General features: G+C 40.8%; 1 protein-coding gene across 3 annotated transcripts in view; it reads left to right on the top strand.

Moving 5' to 3' along the window:
• BTBD9 (BTB domain containing 9) overlaps positions 1 to 22,112 on the top strand; it is a 408,373-nt gene that overhangs the window by 157,789 nt on the left and 228,472 nt on the right. The gene's annotated exons all lie outside the window — the stretch shown is intronic.

Below are 22,112 nucleotides of genomic sequence, written 5' to 3'. Positions count from 1 at the left end.
GCTCAGCAGTTAACAAACTGACTAGCATCCATGAGGACACAGGTTCGATCTCTGGTCTCACTCAGTAGGTTAAGGATCTGGCATTGCCATGAGCTGTGGTGTAGGCTGCAGACTCGGCTTGGATCATGCGTTGCTGTGGCTGTGGCGCAGGCCGGCGGCTACGGTTCCCATTCAGCCCTTCCCCTAGGAACCGCCATATGCCACAGCTGCGGCCCTAAAGAGACAAAAAGGCAAAAACAAACAAACAAACAAAAAAACCCTTACATTTTCCTAAGGGTAGGATGATTTTCAGTGCTTTATGACCCAGCGTTCCATATATGAACTTTAAACTCTTATCCTCAAAAGTAATTAGACTAAGAAGGAGCATAATACAGTGTTTTACCCAATTTTTGATACTCTGTACTCATCTCTGTATTAAAACAACTGTGTCCACTGGAGGACATGAACATTGAGTTAACATTTATCAGACAGTGTTTTGTACACTAACTTCATTATATTTTGTCACAATCCATTGTGTAAATGTTAGGTTAATTACTTGAAACCCAGACCTACTTGCTTCAAAAATTTCCATTTTGAAGTACATCAGAGTCATTATTCACTGCACCTTTTGATCTCCTTTGAAAACTTGCTAGCATTTAGTTTCCTATTATGTCTGTCAACAAAAGGAACCCACTTTTTGTCCTGCTGAAGCGTGACCTGGTGTGTATAGCTCTGTTTCATGAGTCTACAGATACAGGGTTGAATTTGGAATGCATCCTCAACCTTGCTGCACCGTTTGATACTTATCCCATTTTCTGATGTCTTCTCTTTCCAAAAAGCAACTTGATTTATTTATGGAACCGTTATTGCAGTCATCGCATTTTAATTTCCTCTATCATCTTCTCTCTCCATTTGGGATGATGTGCAATGTGCAGGGATACATTTGATGTTCCAGTGGGTATCATAAGGGAATGTTGAAGAGCTAAGTAGCGAAGCTTCCTCATACAGAATCCATTCAGTCAGCCTGTCCTCAATCACAGGGTGGCACCGTAGCTACATCCTCGTCCACGTCATAGCATTTCTTTTAACACTCGTCTTTAAAAACTATAAAACTAAATATTTAAGAGCACTCTGGATGTTTACTTTGCTGAGCCTTACTAGTGGTTTTGTTGTTTTATGGGATGCTGTAGAGGAATCCATTGTTAATCACGTCCTAACCCTATAAAATATGTAACAAGCTGCTGAACAGAATGATGACAGCAGACAGAGAACAGAGTTTCATTTGAATTCATGCAAATGTAGAGGTTTCCCAGAAAGCCAATTTTAAAGCATGAGCCACATTTTGAAAATAAAACAAAGAATAACGCCTTGGAGTAGAAATCTGTAATGAAACCCATAATAGCTGAAAGAGTACAATAAATTCTGAGGGGAGAGCTTTCCATTTTCTTTTCCTTTTCAAATTCTAATACCAAACTCTATTAGTAGTCAGTATAAAATAATGAGACATGAAGCCCTGCTGGTGTAAAACTATTACTAATCTGTTACTTTGCATAAATTTTCACTCAAACGATTGTCTGTGGTCTCCTTATGAAGGACCTGTTATATGCTTTCCAGCTAAACAGATGAGACCTATTAGCCATCTCCTTTGAATGCATGGTGTTGGAATTTGCAGGCTTTGCACTTTTCACAAGTTGGGAAAAGAAAGAGATTACAAGCAAGAAACACAAGGGCATTTACTCCAATAAGAGATCAATGTTCTTATATGAATATGTGAATTGAAGTCCTTTTCATTAATTTTAGTGCCACATTAGGGAAAAGTAGAAAGACACTTTAAAAAAATTTTTTTTAATTGAAGTATAGTTGGTTTACAGTGTTGTGCCAATTTCTGTTGTACAGCAAAGTAACCCAGTCGTACATGTGTATATACTTTTTCTCATAACATCTTCCATCATGTTCTGTCCCAAGAGACTGCATATAGTTTTCCATGCTATAGAGCAGGACCTCATTGCTTATCCATTTTAAATGTTCATAGTTTGCATCTACTAACCCCAAACTCGTAATCCATCCCACTCCCTCCCTCAGATGCTTTTACTCATATTTGAAAAATCTGTGTATTCTAAATTGGTCACCTTCCTGTATCAAGGTCATATGGTTGTTTAGCTTTTAATAATTACAACAAACTTACCATTGCCTCTTCCACAAACTCTGATCTTACCCTTGTCTTTCCTGTTTCAGTTTGTTGTTTCTTGGTCACATGAACCCATAATTTAAGTCAGCTTTGATTCTTTCCCTCTTCTTGTATTTAAGCAGTTGCCAAGTTGTGAAATTTCAGTCATCTGTCATAATTTCTCTCATATCTGCCTCTTTTTCCCATTCCCATTGCCACCATCCTAGTGCAGGCCATTATGGACTCATGCCTGAATTATTGCTTTTTTTTTGCCTTTTGTCTTTTTAGGGCTGCACCTGTGGCATATGGAGGTTCCCAGGCTAGGGGTCTAGTCAGAGGTACAGCTGCCAGCCTACACCAGAGCCACAGCAACTTAAGATCCGAGCCACGTCTGTGACCTACACCACAGCTCACGGCAACGCAGGATCCTTAACCCACTGAGTGAGGCCAGGGATCAAACCCGCAACCTCATAGTTCCTAGTTGGATTCGTTTCTGCTGTGCCATGATGGGAACTCCCCAAATTATTGTTTTTAATTGATTTCCCAGCCTCTAGTTACTTCCCTTCCAATTCATCCTGCATGTTGCCACAAGATTTATCTTACCCGAACATGGCTTTTCTTATACTTACCAATTTGAAAGTTTGGAAGTGTTTGTAAAAATAATTGAAGTCATTAATGTTATTAAGAAACGGCATAGTTTAGTGGTATATTGGCTTTGGAATCAAACAGACATGGGTTGGAATCTCAGATTAATCCCTGAGTAGTGGTATGACCTTAGAGAGTTACTTGACTTTTTTGGATCTCGAGATCTTCAACTAATAACAGCAGAAATAACATCAGATTATTGTAAGGAGTAATCACTATATGTGAAAAGTTTAGCTCAATTAGTGATAGTTATTACTAATAGTAGTGTTGTTGTTACCTTTAGGACAAAATTGAGAAGGAGAACAGAGATTAGAAGATGGGACTAGGAGTGATGCCACCAGTTAGAAAGCATAAAGGGAAGAGAGGCCTTCTTCATTGGCAGATGCTTCTGAAAGAATGGAGATTTTTAAAAATGTGTATTTCTGATAATATTTACATTTTTTATATAAAGTTCTCCTCTCCTTAAATAGTCGACAGAATGTAATTCTTCAGACATATGAAGTAAGACTTTGACAAATCCAAGACCAAAGGCCATTAGTTTAGTGATTGAGAGCATAATGCTGACTTCCCAGACCGTGGTTTCATACAGAGCAGTCAGGGGCAGATGTGGGTGAAAAAGAGAGACAGATGTAAGAGAGACTATCAAAGGTGAGTCAGGAGAACTTTGCAGCCAATGTCGGGAGTAAGTTGTGGTAGAAGAGTATAGACAGTGGTAGGCCTTTTATCCAGTAAGTTTAGGGTAGAAAGGATGAAAGAGGACACCAGCTGTAGCATCCCTGGCAGCAGGGATAACTGGGCCTTCCCACCACAGGCCAGTGACATAAAGCATTCAGAAGACGGAAAGGAGCCAGTGTCATGGATAAGTGTGGAAGCCAGGACCTCCGTGAGTTGGAAATACTAATGACACTGTTTTTGCATGACATTTGGGCTGCACTTGGGCACTCTTGTTGTCTTTCTGTGGGCTTGCCATCCTTGTCTCATCAAATGGAGCATGCAGCTTCTGCCCCTCTTCTGCAGCTCTTGATCATTGTAACCACTGATCTCACATTGATTGACTGAGACTGAGAAATCTCACATTTTCAAACATTTTTGAGATAAGCATTTAAAGCAAGTGGAAATTATAAGAAACAGTGGCAGGCACTAGATGACACAACTTTTTAAAAAATCCCTTACTACCTAAAACCCAGAAAGAAAATAGTTATTCATCAGTTTGCTTCAAGGTTTATCAGACCTTCCAGTCTATTTAACCACAATGAGTAGAAATGTGCATCTACATTCACGAAGCTTACCCATAAGTAAGCACGATATAGCCACAATACAAGACATTCCTTCATTCAACAAATATTTGTTAAATTTATAACACAGTGTTTGCCAACTTCTGTGCTAGGTAATGAGGATAAAGCAGGGAATGAGACCTAGACCTTTCCCTCAAAGTATTTACAGGCTGTAGGTATGTATTAGCTCCATTGTGTAAAAAGTTTTGTTGGTATGACACACAGCAGCAGCAGTTTAGAGTAATCAGGGACCACACCTGTGGTTGGAAAACCAGGAAAGAAATCATTTATCATTTGTTTAAACTGGATCTTGAACGGGTGGGTAAGCAGGCTTTCAATAGATAAAAAGAAGGGGTTAGTGAAACTTGAATGAGACATTCATTTGAAAAATGTTCAAAGCAGGGAAACTATTTGCAGAGCCCAAGTGATATTAGAGGGTAGGTGACAGATGAACCTTTATAGGTTAGTTCTCAGTCTTGAGTGTATATCAGTATCTCCTGGAAAGCTTGTTAAAATGCAGATTCCCTGGCACTTCCCCCTTCTGAGTCATGAAGCCCAGAGAGTGGTCCAGGAACTTGCTTTGCGTCCTAAATTTCTGTTTTTTCTGTTTAATAAGCACATCAGGTGGTTCTAATTCTGTGTGTCCTTGAAGTACACTTAGAGAAACACTGACCTGGTCCCAAACATTCATTCAGCCCTTAAACTGCTTTCTAAGCATCTCTGCTAAGTGGTTGTCTACCCTTTGCATGAACTGGGACTCTTCAGAGGCTGCCTCTTGTGCTTTTGAATGGTCATGCTAAGAAAGGTTTTCCTTTTAGTGAACTGAAATTTCTTTCTCTGTTCAAGCTGTTGATTTTAGCTTTCCCCTCCTGAGGCCGCAGAAAGCAGTCGTATGCCTTTTCCCAAGTGAGAGCCCTTCAAGTATTAGAAGACTTCTCTTCTGCAGGCTGAGCACATCCAGGTCCTCCCTGGTTTTGGTCCTTTTCTCTGTCCTGGACGCTTGCCTCTGAATGCATTCCAGTTTTTCTGTGACCTTTGTAAAGTGTAGCACCCAGGACTAAACGTTATTACTGCATGGTCTCTGAGTTGCGAGTGAATGGTACCCAGATGGGCCATGTGGTTTTATCAATTATTTCCTCATATGGTCCTCATAAATATTGTAATGGAAACATGGGGACAAAGGGTTGATTGGAATAACCTTTATTAAGAGCTTATCTACCACCGAGAAAAGAAAGGGACTGGAACTGGCTTTAGTGCTTGGTAGTTGTCAGCTACTAAATTTGGGGATGTAATAGAATGACGGAGAATACCATTCGTGTCCCTTTTATTCCCCTGTGCTTAATTTTGCTCTCCATCTTGGCTTATAAAAATAGGCATCTCTTACCTCCTTCCCTCTTATGTCTTTCCCCTTTCCTTTCTCTTTTTTTTTCCTTTTCTTTCGTGTTAAGTATTTTGCATGTGTCAGGTTGGAGAGTTCATCAGAGCTGTCATCTCCTTCCAGACTTTCAGGTAGGGCAAAAGGTGGTACAGCCCTGGAGATTCTGGGTGGGAGAGGAGGGCTTCAGCTGAGGGACAGAGCAAAGTCAGCCATTTCCCTCCCTGGTCTCCTTCCTGTGTGGCCCTTGACACCCTCTGATTGCTACAGAATGTTCTTAGGCTTGGGCTCTGAGCTGCAGCCGAACAAACTGAATTTAAACCATAAATTACCTTTTGGAGAGTTATGTAAATGTAGGTCTCTAGGTCTGTTTTAAAGCTATTGAACCAGGACCAAAGAATATTCATGTATCTTCCTGCAGGCTTCATTCTCCTATGGCTGCAATTTTAACTTGGTTTTTTGCATCCCACCAACTTCTTTAAATTTATCCCCAGAAAAGCTTAAGCTTTTCAAAATAGGGTGAATTGTTTCAAAATAGGGTGTTTTTCTAATATGGTAAGTTATATCATATAGCCTTCTCCTAATAAAAAGGCCAGTGGGTAGGGCAAAGGAGAGGGAGAGATAGTATTGTTTTCTTTATCCTGAGGAAGGCCGATAATAATTTTTCCTGTGTTGTAATCTTAATTATTCAGAGTAGATGTCTGGTAATTAGCTCTTTTGTGTCAAAGTTCAGTGTGACTGGACAAGACCTGAACTCTAATGACCTTGAATTTTTCCACTTTCCTGCCCTTTAGCAACATAGTAAATGTGTTGATGACCATCAGCACTCTTGTTTCTTCTCCTGCTCATATTTTTCTTCTAGAATAAGGGTGTCAGTGGCCTTACAGGAATCCCATCACAGTTTCCAAATATTACTAGCATTTTAGATTCTTTTTGATTTTGCTGAATTATTTGCAACATCTTAGGTTTGTTGCTTGTTATACCAGGTAATTGAAAAGTCCCTTGCATCTCTTCCTATTTTTCTGATCCCAAAATTGACAGCTGAATTGTAACCAAGTGCTATATACACTGACCCAAGTTCCTTATCTCTAATTGATGGGTCAAACATACTTCCATTAACAAAGCAGCAGGATTTTTCTGAGTCTTCATTCTGCTGCAGCATTTTGTCTCAGTACTAGTCAACTTTTACACAGGCTGATATATTTTCATTTACTTAAAAAAGAAAAAAAAAAACTGCAGTTAAGTACTCTTGGCAAAAATCCAAGCAATGACAGTTCTTTTGATGAGTTGTAAAATTGCCATTAATAAAGAAGAAAAATATGAATTACACAGGGAAGAATTATTGTTGTTGATTTTTTTTTTTTAAACCAAGAATTTTTAAAGGGTCATTCAAGCTTTCTCATTAGCCAGGTGCACAGGAATTTTGCCATTCCTGGTTTAATTTACCTAGATTTGTTTGTAGGATTTGACCTGGGTCTTTTCAGTATGTGTTGGAGAGAAAGCTTCCACCCTGCCTAGCTCTTTAATATAGTCTAGTGACGTTTGCTTTGGCATCAAATAGACCTGAGTTCAGATCCAACTGTGTGGCTTTGAGTAAGCTGCTTCTCTAAGCTCAATTTCCTTATCTATAAAATTTGGCTAATATTAGACCCTACCTCATAGAGCCCAGGATTAATTGAAATCATAAAAGTAAAGATGTACTTAGCACCTGACATAGATCTACCACCAATACATGCAGATATGGAGGTGGCGAGAATTGTCCACGAACAGAGTCCACTCCACTGCCTGCTGGGGAGAGAGGCACTAAACTAATCCTGTAAGAGCAGTTGTTGAATGTTACCTGAGCAACACAGGCGAAGTACAGGGTGCATTTAAAGAGGCTTCTTTTCTGTGGTCAGTCTCTGGTGATGGGTCACACTGGAATGTGCCATGCCTTCTGCAGGGCAGATGGTACCCAGTGACCTGAGCCATGTGGGTGGAGTCCTCACTGCCCAGGTGTCTTGCTTTTTGTTTTGCTCTAATGTTTAACCCTGGATTCAGTGAGAACTTTCCTGGAAGCACCAGCAAGACCTCTATCAGGTGGGAGAGGAATTGCGTTAGTGACCTTTAATACACTCTTTCAGCTACTACCTAGATTATGTGCTTCTAGAACAGAGTTTTCCAATTTTCTCTTCAACAATGCTGGGCATAATGTTCCACATATGTACATATGTATACACATGCATATATATGTACACATATATGCTCTCAATAAATTTTATTAGCCAAGAGATAAGTCCATAGCCTTTTCTCCTCTAGAGATATCCATCTCGCCAGATTATTTAGTAGCCATGTCAATCAAACATCTTCTGGAATTGTAAATTCTATAATTCATTTTAAGATCTGATGATGATATTATTTATTTCAGTATGTATTCAGACAATTTTCTTTCTGTTCAAATGTCATATTTAAAGAAAAAAAGTGATGATGCAGATAACTCAAAAAGAAGATTTTTTAAAGAAAATCTATTTTAAGAAAGCTTTTTTTAGTAGATACAGAGAATCTCCAATATTCTTTGAATGTGTATACTTCAGCGTAATTAAACAATAACCCTAGGAAAAAATGGCTAACAGGAGGCCCTTGCTGGATCACACTGACTCCCTATCAGGCTAACATATCTTACATTAAGTTCATACCTACTGCTTGGTCAGTATCCTTCCTGGAAAACTTTGATTTCCTCCACCCTTTTATTAGACTCTTCAGCTTGACTGCTGGCCGCATATGGGGATAATCAAAAGAAAAAGACTTAGGACCAAAGAATCCTATCTAAGTTTTTTTACCTATGGACCATTTAAGAAAGTAATACCCTGCAGGTGGTGGTATTGTATCAGTCAGAATAGGAAGGGTTATACTGTAGTAACAAACAACTCCAAAATCTTAGTGGTTTATTTTTCACACATCCAGCAAATTAAATGAGAGTTGGCAGGGAGCTTTGCTCACTGTAGTCATTCAGACCCAGGCCGGCAGAGACTCCCTTTCAGTATATACTTTTCATGACCACAGAGGCAGGGGAGAGTTCCTGAGGGTCTCACTCAAGCAGTTAGGTCTTCTAGTCCAGACATGACTCATATCACTTCCACTCACAACTCACATGGCCCTACGAGCCACAGAGCAGTGGGAAATTCAGTCTTGATATGCACAGGAGGGGAGCAGAACTGAATATACACATCAGTGAGTAGAAATAATGGCTATAGAAGGGTCAAAATGGCAGAGGTATAAGATAGCGTGCTCACCTGCGCCCACAACCACATAAAAAAAACCACACATCTACATGTAGAACCATTCGTACAGAACATCTACTGAACATTGGCAGCAGAAGAACTTAAACCTCCAAAAAGGTCAAGAAACCCTCCACATAACTGGGCAGAACAAAAGAAAAAAGAAGAGAGAGAGAAAAGGAATCAAGATGGGACTAGCATTCCTGAGAGGGAGCCATGAAAGAGAAAAGGAACCCATACTCTGGGAAGCCACCTAACCAATGGGGAAATCAGCTGAGATGGAGGGACTGCAAAGTTGCTGAGAAAAGCACAGCAGCTGGACTAAGGAGGGCAAAGCAGAGTGAGAGCCACACAGATCATCTGCACCACTGCCCTAGACACCACAGCCTGAGCTGCTTAGGCAGGGGCTGGGCCCTGAGACTCAGGCTCCGGAGGTCAGTTTCAGGGAGAGGACTAGGGTTGGCTGTGTGGAGACAGCCTGAGGGGCTAGGGAGCAGTGTGCCACCAGCTGGGGAGCAGAATGCCACAGCCAAGGGAACCCGGGAAGAGGTCTGGACCCACAGGAGAAGCAAGGTGCCCTTGCTGGGGATGGCAAGAGGAGGAGGGGTGGACCACCATGGGAATATCCCTGCCCATGTGTGGATTCTCAGAGGGCGGGTCACCTCTGGCACAGGCCGTGGGTGGCAAGAGGCTACTTGCTTGGACTATGGGAGACTGGGTGCTTCTTGCACAGGCTGTAGGTGGCCAGGCACCTCTTGTGTGGGCTAAGGGCAGTGGGGGGCTAAGCACCCCTAATAAACATGAAGATGTTAAAGAAGGACTCCAAAATCACAGAATGTGGGAAAGGAAGGTCAGAAAATCTAGACGCTATTTCTTAATAATGTGTTTGAGCCTATGTGACTATCAGGCTAAAGCAAGCAGATATAGGAAGGGGTTGACATACTTAAAAAACAGGGCAATCACAGATCAAAACCAAACATTACATTCACAAAAACTGAAAAGAAAAATAGAGAAGCATAAACTAAATGGAAATCATCCAACTAAGAAAAGAAAGAAACAAAGGAGAAACATAGAACCAACTGGAAAACAAGGCTTAAAATGGCAATAAATACATTTTTATCAATAATTACCTTAAATGTCAATGGACTGAATGCTGCAATCAAAAGAGACAGAGTGGCAGGTTAGATTAAAAAGCAGGAGCCTACAATATGCTGTCTACAGGAGACTTACCTTAGGGTAAAGGACACACATAGATTGAAAGTGAGAGGATGGGAAAAGATATCTCATGCCAATGGACAAGATAGGAAATCAGGAGTTGCAACACTCACATCAGACAAAGTAGACTTTAAAATGAAGGCCATAAAGAAAGACAGAAGGACCTATTTAATGAAAAAAGGATCCATTCAAGAAGAGGATGTTACAGGAGTTCCCGTCATGGCTCAGTGGTTAATGAATCTGACTAGGAACCATGAGGTTGCAGGTTCAATCCCTGGCGTTGCTCAGTGGGTTGAAGATCCGGTGTTGCCGTGAGCTGTGGTGTATCTTGCAAGATGAGGCTTGGATCCCACCTTGCTGTGTCTCTGGCGTAGGCCAGCTGCTATAGCTCCGATAAGACCCCTAGCCTGGGAACCTCCGTATGCCACGGGTGTGGCCCTAGAAAGGACAAAAGACCAAAAAAAAAAAAGAAGAAGAAGAAGATGTTACAGTCATCAATACATATGCCCCTAATATAGGAGAAATTGATGGGAAGACAATAATAGTAGGAGACTTTAACACCCCACTCACGTCAATGGACAGATCCTCTAGACAGCAAATCAGTGAGACCACAGAGATCCTAAATGACACAGTAGAAAAGTTAGACTTCTTGACATCTTCAGGACATTACATCCAAAAAAATCATAACATACCTTCTTTTCAAGTCCACGTGGAACATTCTCAAGGATTGACCACATCCTGGGGCCCAAAACTAACCTCAGCAAGTTTAAGAATATAGAAATTATTTCAGCTGTCTTCTCTGACCACAGTGGCATGAAACTAGAAATCAACCACAGGAAAAGAAATTAGAAAAAACTGACTACATGGAGACTAAACAACATGCTACTAAAAACCAATGGGTCAATGAGGAAATCAAGAAGGAAATTAAAAAATACCTCGAGACAAATGATAATGAAGACACAACCATCCAAAATCTATTGGAAGCCACAAGAGCAGTGTTTAGAGGGAAATTTAGAGCCATACAGGCCTTCCTTAAAAAAGAAGAAAAATATCACATTGACAACTTAACCCACCACCTAAATGAATTAGAATTGCCAAATCAATCCTGAGGAACAAAAATCAAGCAGGAGGCATAACTCTCCCAGACTTTAGGCAATGTTACAAAGCTACAGTGATCAAGATGGTGTGGTACTGGTACCAAAAAAGACACACAGACCAATGGAACAGAATAGAGAATCCAGAAATAAACCCAGACACCTATGGTCCATTAATCTTTGACAAGGGAGGCAAGAATATGAAATGGGAAAAAGACAGTTTTCAGCAAGTGTTGCTGGGAAAACTAGTCAGCCGCATATAAATCAATGAAGCTGGAACACACCCTCAAACCATGCACAAAAATAAACTCAAAATGGCTTAAAGACTTAAACGTAAGACAAGATACCATCAGACTCCTAGAAAGAGAACATAGGCAAAACATTCTGACATCAACCTTACAAATATTTTCTTAGGTCACTCTCCCAAGGCAACAGAAATAAAAGCAAAAAATAAATCCATGGGACCTGATCAAACTGACAAGCTTTTGTACAGCAAAGGAAACCATTTAAAAAAAAAAAAAAAAAAAGGACCACCTACAGAATGGGAGAAAATAGTTTCAAATGATGCAACTGACAAGGGCTTAATCTCTAAAATATACAAACAACTCATACAACTCAACAGCAAGAAAACTAACAACCCAATTGAAAATTGGGCAAAAAACCTGAATAGACATTTCTTCAAAGAAGACATACAGATGGCTGACAAGCACATGAAAAAAAAAAAACACTGAACATCACTGGTTATTAGAGAAATGCAAATCAAAACTCCTATGAGATACCACCTCACACCAGTCAGAATGGCCATCATTAATAAGTCCACAAATAACAAATGCTGGAGGCGGGGTGGAGAAAAGGGAGCACTCCTATGCTGTTGGTGAGAATATAAATTGGTACAACCACTATGGAAAACAGTATGGAGGTGCATTAGAAAACTAAATATAGAACTACCATATGATCCAGTGATCCCACTTTTGGGCGTATTTCCAGACAAAACTTGCCTTGAAAAAGGCACATGCAGCTGTGTGTTCATTGCAGCTCTATTCACAATAGCCAAGACATGGAAACAACCCAAATGTCCATCAACACATGAATGGATTAAGAAGAGGTATATATATATATATATATACACACACACACACACACACACACACACACACACACACACACACAATGGACTACTACTCAGCCATAAAAAGGAACAAAATAGTGCCATTTGCAGCAACATGGATGGAACTAGAGACTCTCATACTGAGTGAAGTATGTCAGAAAGAGAAAGACAAATACCATATGATATTACTTATGTCTGGAATCTAATATACGGCACAAATAAACCTTTCCACAGAAAAGAAACTCATGGACATGGAGAACAGACTCGTGGTTACCAAGGGGAGGGAGAGAGAGTGGGATGGGGTTAATAGATGCAAACTATTGCCTTTGGAATGGATAAGACACGAGATCCTGCATATATAGCACTAGGAACTATATCTAGTCACTTGGGGTAGAGCATGATGGAGTATAACATGAGAAAAAGAATGTATATATATATGTGTGACTGGGTCACTCTGCAATATAGTACAAAATTGGCAGAACACTGTAAACCAAGTATAGTAGAAAAAATAGTCATCATTTAAAAAAGAAATAATGACCACAAACATGAATCAATGACTGAATCTTCTTTTAGTTAGTGAATTTGATTGTGTTGGGGTTGAGAGGTTAGCCTTTAGCACTGTATTTGACAGGCCAGACTGTTGCCATAAAACCATTTTAACATTTAAATAGTGACATACACGTAATATAAAATCTAGTTGTAATAACAGTAGTTATCACTGCCATAGCACTTATTCTGTATCAGGCCATTTTAAGCACTTTACATATTTTAGTTCATTTAATCCTCAGAACAACCCTATGACAAAGGTACTTTTTTTTGCATATTTTTTTAAAATTTTTTTTATTACTCAATGAATTTATTACATTTATAGTTGTACAATGATCATCACAATCCATTTTTATAGGATTTCCATCCCACAACCCCAGCTCATCCCCCCCCTCCCCCGAAGTGTCTCTTTTGGAAACCATAAGTTTTTCAAAGTCTGTGAGTCAGTATCTGTTCTACAAAGAAGTTCAATCTGTCCTTTTTTCAGATTCCACATGTCAATGAAAGCATTTGATGTTGGTGTCTCATTGTATGGCTGACTTCACTTAGCATGATAATTTCTAGGTCCATCCATGTTGCTAAAAATGCCGTTATTTCGTTCCTTTTAATGGCTGAGTAATATTCCATTGTGTTTATGTACCACATCTTGATCCACTCCTCTGTCGACAAACATTGAGGTTGTTTCCATGTCTTGGCTATTGCAAATAGTGCTGCAGTGAACATTGGGGTACATGAGTCTTTGCGAGTCATGGTTTTCTCTGGATAGATGCCCAGGAGTGGGACTGCTGGGTCAAATGGTAGTTCTATTTTTAGTTTTCTGAGGAATCTCCATACTGTTTTCCGCAGTGGTTGCAAAAGGTACTGTTTTAATCCCCTTTTATAGATGTTTAATATGAAGCACAGAGAATTTAAGTAAGAAGCCCAAAGTTACATGACTAGTAAGTAACTAAGCTGAAATTTTAACTTGGGTAATCTGGCTCCCAGAGTCAAAGCTTTTAACCAGCAGGCATTTTGTAAAATTTTCACAGCAGACCGTTTTTCTCAGAAAATCCATTCACTTTGCCGTAGTAGAGACTCCCAAGGTTAAAAGAAGAGAATCAGGCAGGTGCTGGGGCTGAACTCGGTGGCCAAGAAATTTCCTTCTAGCCATAGGTTCTGTTTTGATTCTGGAATGAATTCAAAAAGTATTTATTGAGCATGTTGGGTAGTGCTCTAGGTTCTGGGGATTTACAGCAGTGAGCTACTCAGGCAGACACAGTCCCAATTCTCATGGAGTTTTTGTTCTTGAAGCGTAAACAGCCACTGAAGGAAAGCCCAGGAAGTCCAATGGACGCGGATAGCCAGGGAATTGAAGGTCTCCTGAGAGGGTTATTTAGGGAAGGCGCCTTGTCTTTGGGACTGAGGCCTACAGGAGAGGGGAAGGCCACCAGCACTGAGGAGCAGGCAGCCAAGGGAGGGCCCTGGGGGAGTCTGTTGTGCGCCCTCACAGACCAGAGCAGGAGCGGCTGTGGATGCAGGCCTGCTAACAAGCCACTACGCAGGGAACTGACAGGACCACATTTGTATGTTTAAACTCTCTCTTGGCAAAGATATGGACTGGATCAAATGGAAACAGTGGGGGATTGGGGAGGCCAATAAGGAGACAGTAACAGTAATTTTCATGAGATGCTAGTTAGGGGACTAGGGTGGTGGCAGCAGAGGTGAGAGGTGTAAGTAGATCTGAGAGATTTAGAAGGAAACATGCATGGAAAGGCCGAGCTGAGGGAGAGGGGACAGTGGCAGAGTGTGCATCGGGGAATGGATGTGAAGACACGCGCCAGAAACTGAACTGAGCAGCTGGGCGGAGGTGCATCTCTAGGTACTGAGCAGGGAAGACAGGTTCCCACCCCTTTGGATGCAGGACCAACCTAGACTAATGTAAAGTGTTTTACGTATTTGCTTTTCTGTTCATAGAGGACATCTGTCGTAATTATCAGTGTTTCAGTCTCTGTTGATATTCCTCACAAAGGCCCCAGTCTCTCTCTGATTAAGTCAGTGTAGAAGTGTTGTCCAGTTTTGTTTGAGAAATTGTTTTTGTAGCCCTTGTGTCACAAGGTCCTATCACCACAATCCGTTTGCCCACTAAGTAAATATTTGCTTGACATACAAAGCAGAAATCAGATGATTCTGTGTAGCTTGAGGTCCTTACAATTTTTTTTTTTTTTAAAAAGCCTTGCTTCTTCTCTATTCCATATCACAAGTGAGACTGGTTCTCCCTCAGCTTTCTTTCATGGGAGAGAGGCATCTGTTGCTGAACAGAGCAGACAACACAAAAATTCTGATGGCACCATGATAGCATGGTGTCCTCTCTAGGTATTCGGTACTTTTGTTTATTTTATACAGACAGCAAGACTCTGTTATTATATGAATTAAGTCTATAACAGGCTAAATCTTGTCCCCACTGAAAATTAGTTGACTCTATCAAAAAAGCCTGTTTGTTCTCCAATACCAGCATTAAGAAAGTGCCATGATTATGTATTTCTATACATTCTAGTACTGAGAAGCCCTTCTTTCTTGCTGTGGTTTTGCCTGGGTCCTTAAAATAGGAACTTTTGCCCTCTCTGAGGAATTTTGTAGAAGAAAGCGTGCCTAAGAGAGTGACTCTGGAACCTGGCTGTCTGGGTGGTCTCCTAGCTGTATGGCTTTGGGCTGTGTAACTGTATGACGTTAACTTTTTGTTTGCGCCGTTTGTAAAATTGGGCTGTTGATAACATCTCCCTCATGGGCTGTTGTCAGGAGTAAGGAGCCACTACATGGAAAGCACCCAGAATAGTACCTGGCATATAGTAGTAAAAGCTCAGTAAGTATTAGCTGTTGTTTCCATCCCTGTGTCCCCTAATAGGTTTGCCTCTCTGTAACTCTCTACAGTGTCCAAGATAGCGTTCTTTGTTCAGGAACCTCTTGCAAGCTCCTTTTCCCCTTAAAAAAATTGTGAGAATTGGTAAGAAAATGGCAAGGCTCTGGGTACGTCCAAAGGAACCACTGGCACCCAAGAGAAATGGCCATCAACCTCTAACCTGACCCCTCTAGAGCTGTGGACATGGCCACACACTTTGGGCCTGGGGTTGGGTCACCCAGCATTCCAGGCCCCACAGGAGGTTTCTCTTTTACCTTCGCATTAGCTCTGAGTTCTTTAGAATAGTGGTTTTTACCCTCAAGGCTATAATTCTCTTTATTACTTTCATAAGCAGCCACTCAGCTTCTCCATTTCTCCACCGGGTGTTTCTGGAAGTCGTATGACAAAAAGGACTGTAGTTTTCTATAGGAAAAATGTGAGTGCAAATTACTTTGCTAACTTAGACCAGGATCAAAAAAATTCTAGATTTGGCCAAAGCTAACTTGGCAATGCAAGACACATCAAGCAAAACATCTTTAGGCCCCTTAAAATTGCTGAAAGTTAGAGAATTTTAAGGATGTAGGAGGATTTATGGTCTAGTCTAACCCACTCATTTTACAGTTAATAAAGAAGCCCAGAGATGCTTCTTTTGCAGAAATTATACAGCTAGGTAAAGGAAGAACTGGGACTGGAACCCACATTTCCTGGCTTCCTAATCAGTGTTCTGTTATATCACATTATCCTTTAAAAGTTTTATAAAATGTGCATAAATGTTTGGTGTGTGTGGTATGGAAGACCCTATGCACCATGAAGTAGACATTCAACACATTAAAAATGTGTCTGTTATACCCTACATTTGCCATAACGTAAAAGTAATATGTTAGCTCTAATTCACAATAAATACTTCGTTAGCACAAATGTTGCTTGTCTTTTTATAATTTGGAAGGGACTTGATGGGAGGAATTTAGATAACTTGTCCAGGAAAGTTGGACACTTTAGAAAATTCTCCAGAGGTTGTCCTAACCTATCTTAAACCTCTTCCTTCTCTCACACCACAGCCTCAACCTGCCCTTGTCAAGGTCACCGGCGATTTCCCCAATGCTGTGCCCGGCGGTCTGTCCTGAGTCCTTGTCTTCACGTGCCAGCAGCCTTTGATTCAGTTGCTCTTACCCTGCTCACTTCATTTACTTGACTCCAAGGCGCCGCTCTCGCTGGTTTTCCTCCTACCTCACTGGCCGTTCCTGCTTTGTGGGCGTGTGTCGCCACCTCCTCCAATCTCCCTGCCCTCTAAAATTGAAGTGCCCCGGGCTCTGTCCCTGACCCTCTTTTCTTTGCTGTTTATACTCACTCTCACACTCCCGGTGATTTCATTCAGGCTCGAGGGCTTTAAACCATTTCTAAGTTGAAGACACCCAAATTTATATATCCAGCTCAGCCAGACTTCTCCCTTGAACTCCAGACTCATAAATTCACCTGCTTCCTTGACACCTTTACCTGAATGTCTAATAGACATCTGAAATGTACATAAATAGGGTCCCATTCCTGAGCTAGCTGCGAAAACCCCCCTCCTCCTGCAGCCTTCCGCATTGCGGTAGACAGAAACCCCATCCTTTGGCTCAGGCCGGAAACGTGGGCCTCCTGTAGTCTTCCAGTGAGTTGAGTGTCCTCAGCTTGAGTGTGTCGTTAGTTTTACCTTCAGAGTATTTCCAGGACAGATGTTTTCTCACAATTTCAGCAACCCCCACCCCTATTTAAGCCCCACCCACACTCATAACAGCCTACCTGGCCACACTTGGACCTTGTCTTCACTACTCTTTTTCCTTGTCATCTCCACTCCAGCCACACTGACCTCTTCACTGACCTTGAACACACGAGGCGCGCTCTTGCATCAGGGCCTTTGAATTTGTTCTTCTCTCTCTTGGAAGCTTTTCCTCCAGATATCTGCATGGCTCATTTCTTCACCCTCTTTAGGTCCTCACTCACATGCCATTGTCTCAGACCTTCGTTGATGACGCTGTTTTGAAAATTGCTAAATGCCTATGTCCTTCACTGTTTTATTTTTCTCCATGACATTCATTACCACATACCATCTATATTTTACTAATTTATTTTGTCTTATTTATTTATTTATTTTTTTAGGGCCACACCCGCAGCATGTGGAAGTTCCCAGGCTAGGGGTCGAATTGGAGCTGCAGCCACAGCCACCTACACCATAGCCACAGCTACACGGGATCCAAGCCACGTTTGCAACCTTCACCACAAGGTGTACACCACAGCTCACAGCAACGCCGGATCCTTAACCCACTGAGCGAGGCCAGGGATCGAACCTGCAACCTCATGGATCCTAGTCGGGTTCATTAACTGCTGAGCCATGAAGGGAACGCCCATCTTTTTTTATTTTGATATATCTTTCCCACCAAAATGAAGCTCCCCAAAATCTAGAACTATACATGACACCTAGTAGGTGCTCAGTAAAGACACTTGAAAAATTGAAGGAATAAACTCCTACTCTTCCTTTGTAGTTTTTAGAGGAAAGTGTCTGTTCATCTGATTGAAGCCTGAATGACCAAATGGTTTGTTTCCTAAAACTTATTATAGTTGACAATATTGTCTTATTGGTAGTATGTGGGTGATGTTTTGAGTAGTGCTTCTCACTTGTTTTCCCTCTAAATTTGGGCCCCATCCATCACTCCCATAGCTCTGCTAGAATTGGAGTTATCTATTTGCCATCTTAGCTCTGAAAGGCTGTTAGCTGCTGGCCTGTACCTTGTATGGTGATCATCATCTCCCCACTGCAGCTGTTTCTCTGCTACCCAAGCTTATATTGAGGGTCCAAAGTATGTTTTTTTTTTTATGTACTAAATTGCCAGAGAGCGATAAGAGAGTAGTAGCTTTCTTAAAGCCATGTCTTTCTATAAATGTTTCAGAACATCAGAGTCTGTGCTGTCATGTAGGTGAAAATGCCCTTCCTTCTCTGTCCCCAGAGATCACTGAGCTTTAGAGCTGGTGTGCTTTGTTTAGATTAGAATTCCAGCTCTAACACTCATCCAGCTGAGTGACCTTGAAAAGATTTCCTCAAATCTTTGAGACTGGGTCTGACAGGTCACCCTTCAACACAAGTTATCTCCCTTTGCCTTTCCTACTTACTTTCCCTTTTTTCTTCCCATCCCACCCAGAGAAGAGACTCAATTCCTGGATTTTTCAAACCTTAAATATAGAGATCCCTATTTGAGCATTGAACCATGCTTTAAATTTGTGTTCTAGGTTAATCTTGTATATTTCAGTATGATCTTTTCCCTCTAATTGTTATTAATGAAAGTGTCTTCTCTGTGTGAACTCTACTGAACAAAAGCCTAGAATCTTCACTTTACAAGCATTGCAAAGTAAGACAGGTATGTCCTGGGTATAAGATTAAAGATGACTGCATCAGAAAACATGTGGAAAGGGTATTACAGCGTTCACAGTCCTTCTCAAGATGTCATTCTTTTTCAAAGAAATAGCAATAAACCCAGACAAACACAGATATTATTCTTACACTTCTTTTCAGTGAGTAGAAGTAAAAATTAATAATAATGGGAAAAGAACATGAATCCAAATAAGGTACTTGCATCTTCCTATATTTATTCTTCCTCAAGCTGTTGTGAGCTGACAAATACTGCAGTTGATAAACAGAGTCTTGAAACCTGGGGCAAGATAACTATCTAGGACCCCCTTCTGTCTTATAAGGAGTTAGCAGTTGCTGTCACCCTCCCATGGCTACCCTAGGGCAGTGGGACACATCCAAAGGGACTTTGTCATCAATGTCCCTCTTCTTGCTTTTTGTGTTGCCAGGACCTTTCAGTCTCAAAACATACACAGCTTGTCATAGTTGACTATGCATATTCCCTCTCCTTAAACCTTGGATTGATTGTAATTTGTATGAATTAATCCATTAGGATGGTATATATATTATCATTGGCTCAGCCCTTTTTGATACCATGTTTGATTCTGCATCTTTAGGAGGAGGGAAGCAACTGGCTTGCTTTATAGGTATCACAAGAAGTCAGGGGAAAAGCTGGATGTTTGAGGAGGATGCACACATCCGTATTCCTATGACTACAACTATCGTTGTTGTAGACTTGTAATTTATAGCACTTCCTGTTTACAGATACTGCGAGAGGCTCACTCTGTGACTTGAATAATGCCAACAGCTGACTCACACAGAAAGAGATTCTGGTTCTTGCTGAGGGAAAAGTGCAGGGCTAGGGAGCAAGGCAACCAAATCTGTCTTGCTCCCTTTTTTAAAATGACAAACTCCACGAATGAAAATGTTGATGTTAACATATATACAAATTATAATTTAGATGACCATTGCTTCATTAGTTTTGTCTACAGAAGATTCTGTAGCCTTTCCTTGCTGTGTTGGTCAATAAAATACAGGCAAGGTGGTGGGGGATGAGTGGGAGATTGGGTTTAAGATGAAAAATTGGAATTTCTTTATGGATATTCCTCACTCTACTGCTTTTGTTAGCTATGGCAGGAATCTTTTAACTCTTAGCTTCATTTTTTACCCTTAATAAAATGGTGCCTTTTATTAAACTACCTATCCATACTAAGAAGAGATTCTGTATAACTTTCAGGTTTAAGATATCTGAAAGATTTATGACATGAAATGATTTTGCTCCATATCGTTAACTTTATATTCAGAATGTTAATATTGACAGTTCCCTTAGATTTGTGCTTATAACAGAATACTCATGCTTCAATGTGTTATTAGAAAGACAGATCTTTGGGGTACTTCTGTTCTAAAGGTCAGTTGTTTTTGTTTGTTAGTGTGTTCTATATTTTTTCTTTCTCTAATATCAAATGTAATAGTCTTCTGTGTCATATCTTATGAAAGGCTTAGAGGAAAACTGTGTACGTATCTCCTTAGCTGTGAGAAAACAAGTCAAACCTGTATTAAACATTGTAGGTATTATATTCCTAGAACCTAAGGGACTTCGAATGAAAGCATATTTCTTATTCTGTAAAAGTTTCTATGTGGAGACATATAGATATTGCCCCTATATCTTTATCTATATCTTGTTGTCTATATATGTGTCTACACACACACACACACACACACACACACACACACACACACACGCATATGTACAGGAAACAACGAAACCAAAATTCGGTGTGCAGTCACAGACTTTCTAAATGCAGACTACTGCTGGAGAGAGAGCATAAGAGAAAGTCCTTTGAATTTGGATGCACTCATTCAACAAGTATTAATGAGGTGCCAAGTACTCACTCTTGGGTCATTGAGGCTACACAGCAGTGAACCCAACAGATATGGTCCCTATTGTGGTGGAGCATGTATTTTATGGTGGAGGAAGGAAAGACAGTAAACATACAAGTAAATGAATACAGCAGTTTCCAATATGAATGCTACAAGAAAATAAAACATGGTAGAGGGATGGGAAACTTTAAGATTGGGTAGTCAGAAAAGATAAAATCTGAGCTGAAGCTTGAATGACAGGAAGGAATCAGTAAATAAAAATCTCAGGGGGAGGCATTTTGGGCAGAAGGAGTGAGTTCTCTTGAAAAGCCACAAGGTTGGGATGAGTTTGGTGTGTTCAGGGACCAGAAGGGAAGCCAAGTGGCGAGGAGGGTGGTGGTAGGTGAAGCTGGAGATGTGGCCAGGTGCCTGACCACGTAGGACCCTGTGGGCTCTGTCAGGAAGTTCGAGGTGTATTCAAAGTGAGATGAATGTTAAAAAAAAAAAAAAAAAGTTTTTCTCTCTTTGTAGTGGAGATAGAGCCAGATAAGAGTGGAAGCAGAGAGAGTGTGGCCTGGAGGAGAAGTGATGGCAGCTGGGCCTTGGATGCTAGTCAGGCAAATAGAACGCTATAATTATCTGACTCAGGATATATGCAGAATTTGTTAATGGAGCAGTTACAGGGGTGGGGGGGGAGAAGTTTTTGGTTTGAGCAAGTGAATGCATGATGGTGGGGAGAAGCAGGTTTGAGCGATGGAAATTGAGTTTTGTTTTAGCCAAGTTAATTTTGACATACATGGTTCTGACGCATACTATCTCGACAAGCCTTGACTGCAGTTTCATTGTCCTCATCTGTAAAATGGGGATGGTAATCATATCTATGCCATGTGGTTGATGTAAAAATTTAATTAATACCCCTGAAGCACTTAATACATATTAATTTGTCAGTAAATGTTAGCTATTGCTGTTGCCACTGTTGTTAATATTACTATCAATAATAACAGTGATAATACATATCCAAGTGAGATGTTGACGAGGCAGTAGGATATATCAGTCTGGAGCAGAATAGGAGTAAGGGCTGGAGATAAACTTTGATAGTTATCAGCATATTGGTGGATGTTTAAAACCATGGGACTAGACGAGACTACCTATGGAGCGAGAAGAGGAGATAGAAAAGAGAGCTTGCAAGAACTGAGGAATGGGCCCTCCAGTATTTAGAGGTCAAGAAGCAGCAAAGTCCTTAAGGAGCTGAGAAGGACTTGTTGAAACAGGAGAGAAACCTGAAGAGTGTAGCATCATGGAAGCAAAGTATAGAAAACATTAAGGGACAAAAAA

The sequence above is a fragment of the Phacochoerus africanus genome, chromosome 9 (assembly GCF_016906955.1).
Source record: "Phacochoerus africanus isolate WHEZ1 chromosome 9, ROS_Pafr_v1, whole genome shotgun sequence".
NCBI lineage: Eukaryota > Metazoa > Chordata > Mammalia > Artiodactyla > Suidae > Phacochoerus > Phacochoerus africanus.
The sequence above is the reverse complement of the archived record's forward strand: the minus strand, read 5'-3'. Positions and strand labels throughout refer to the sequence as shown.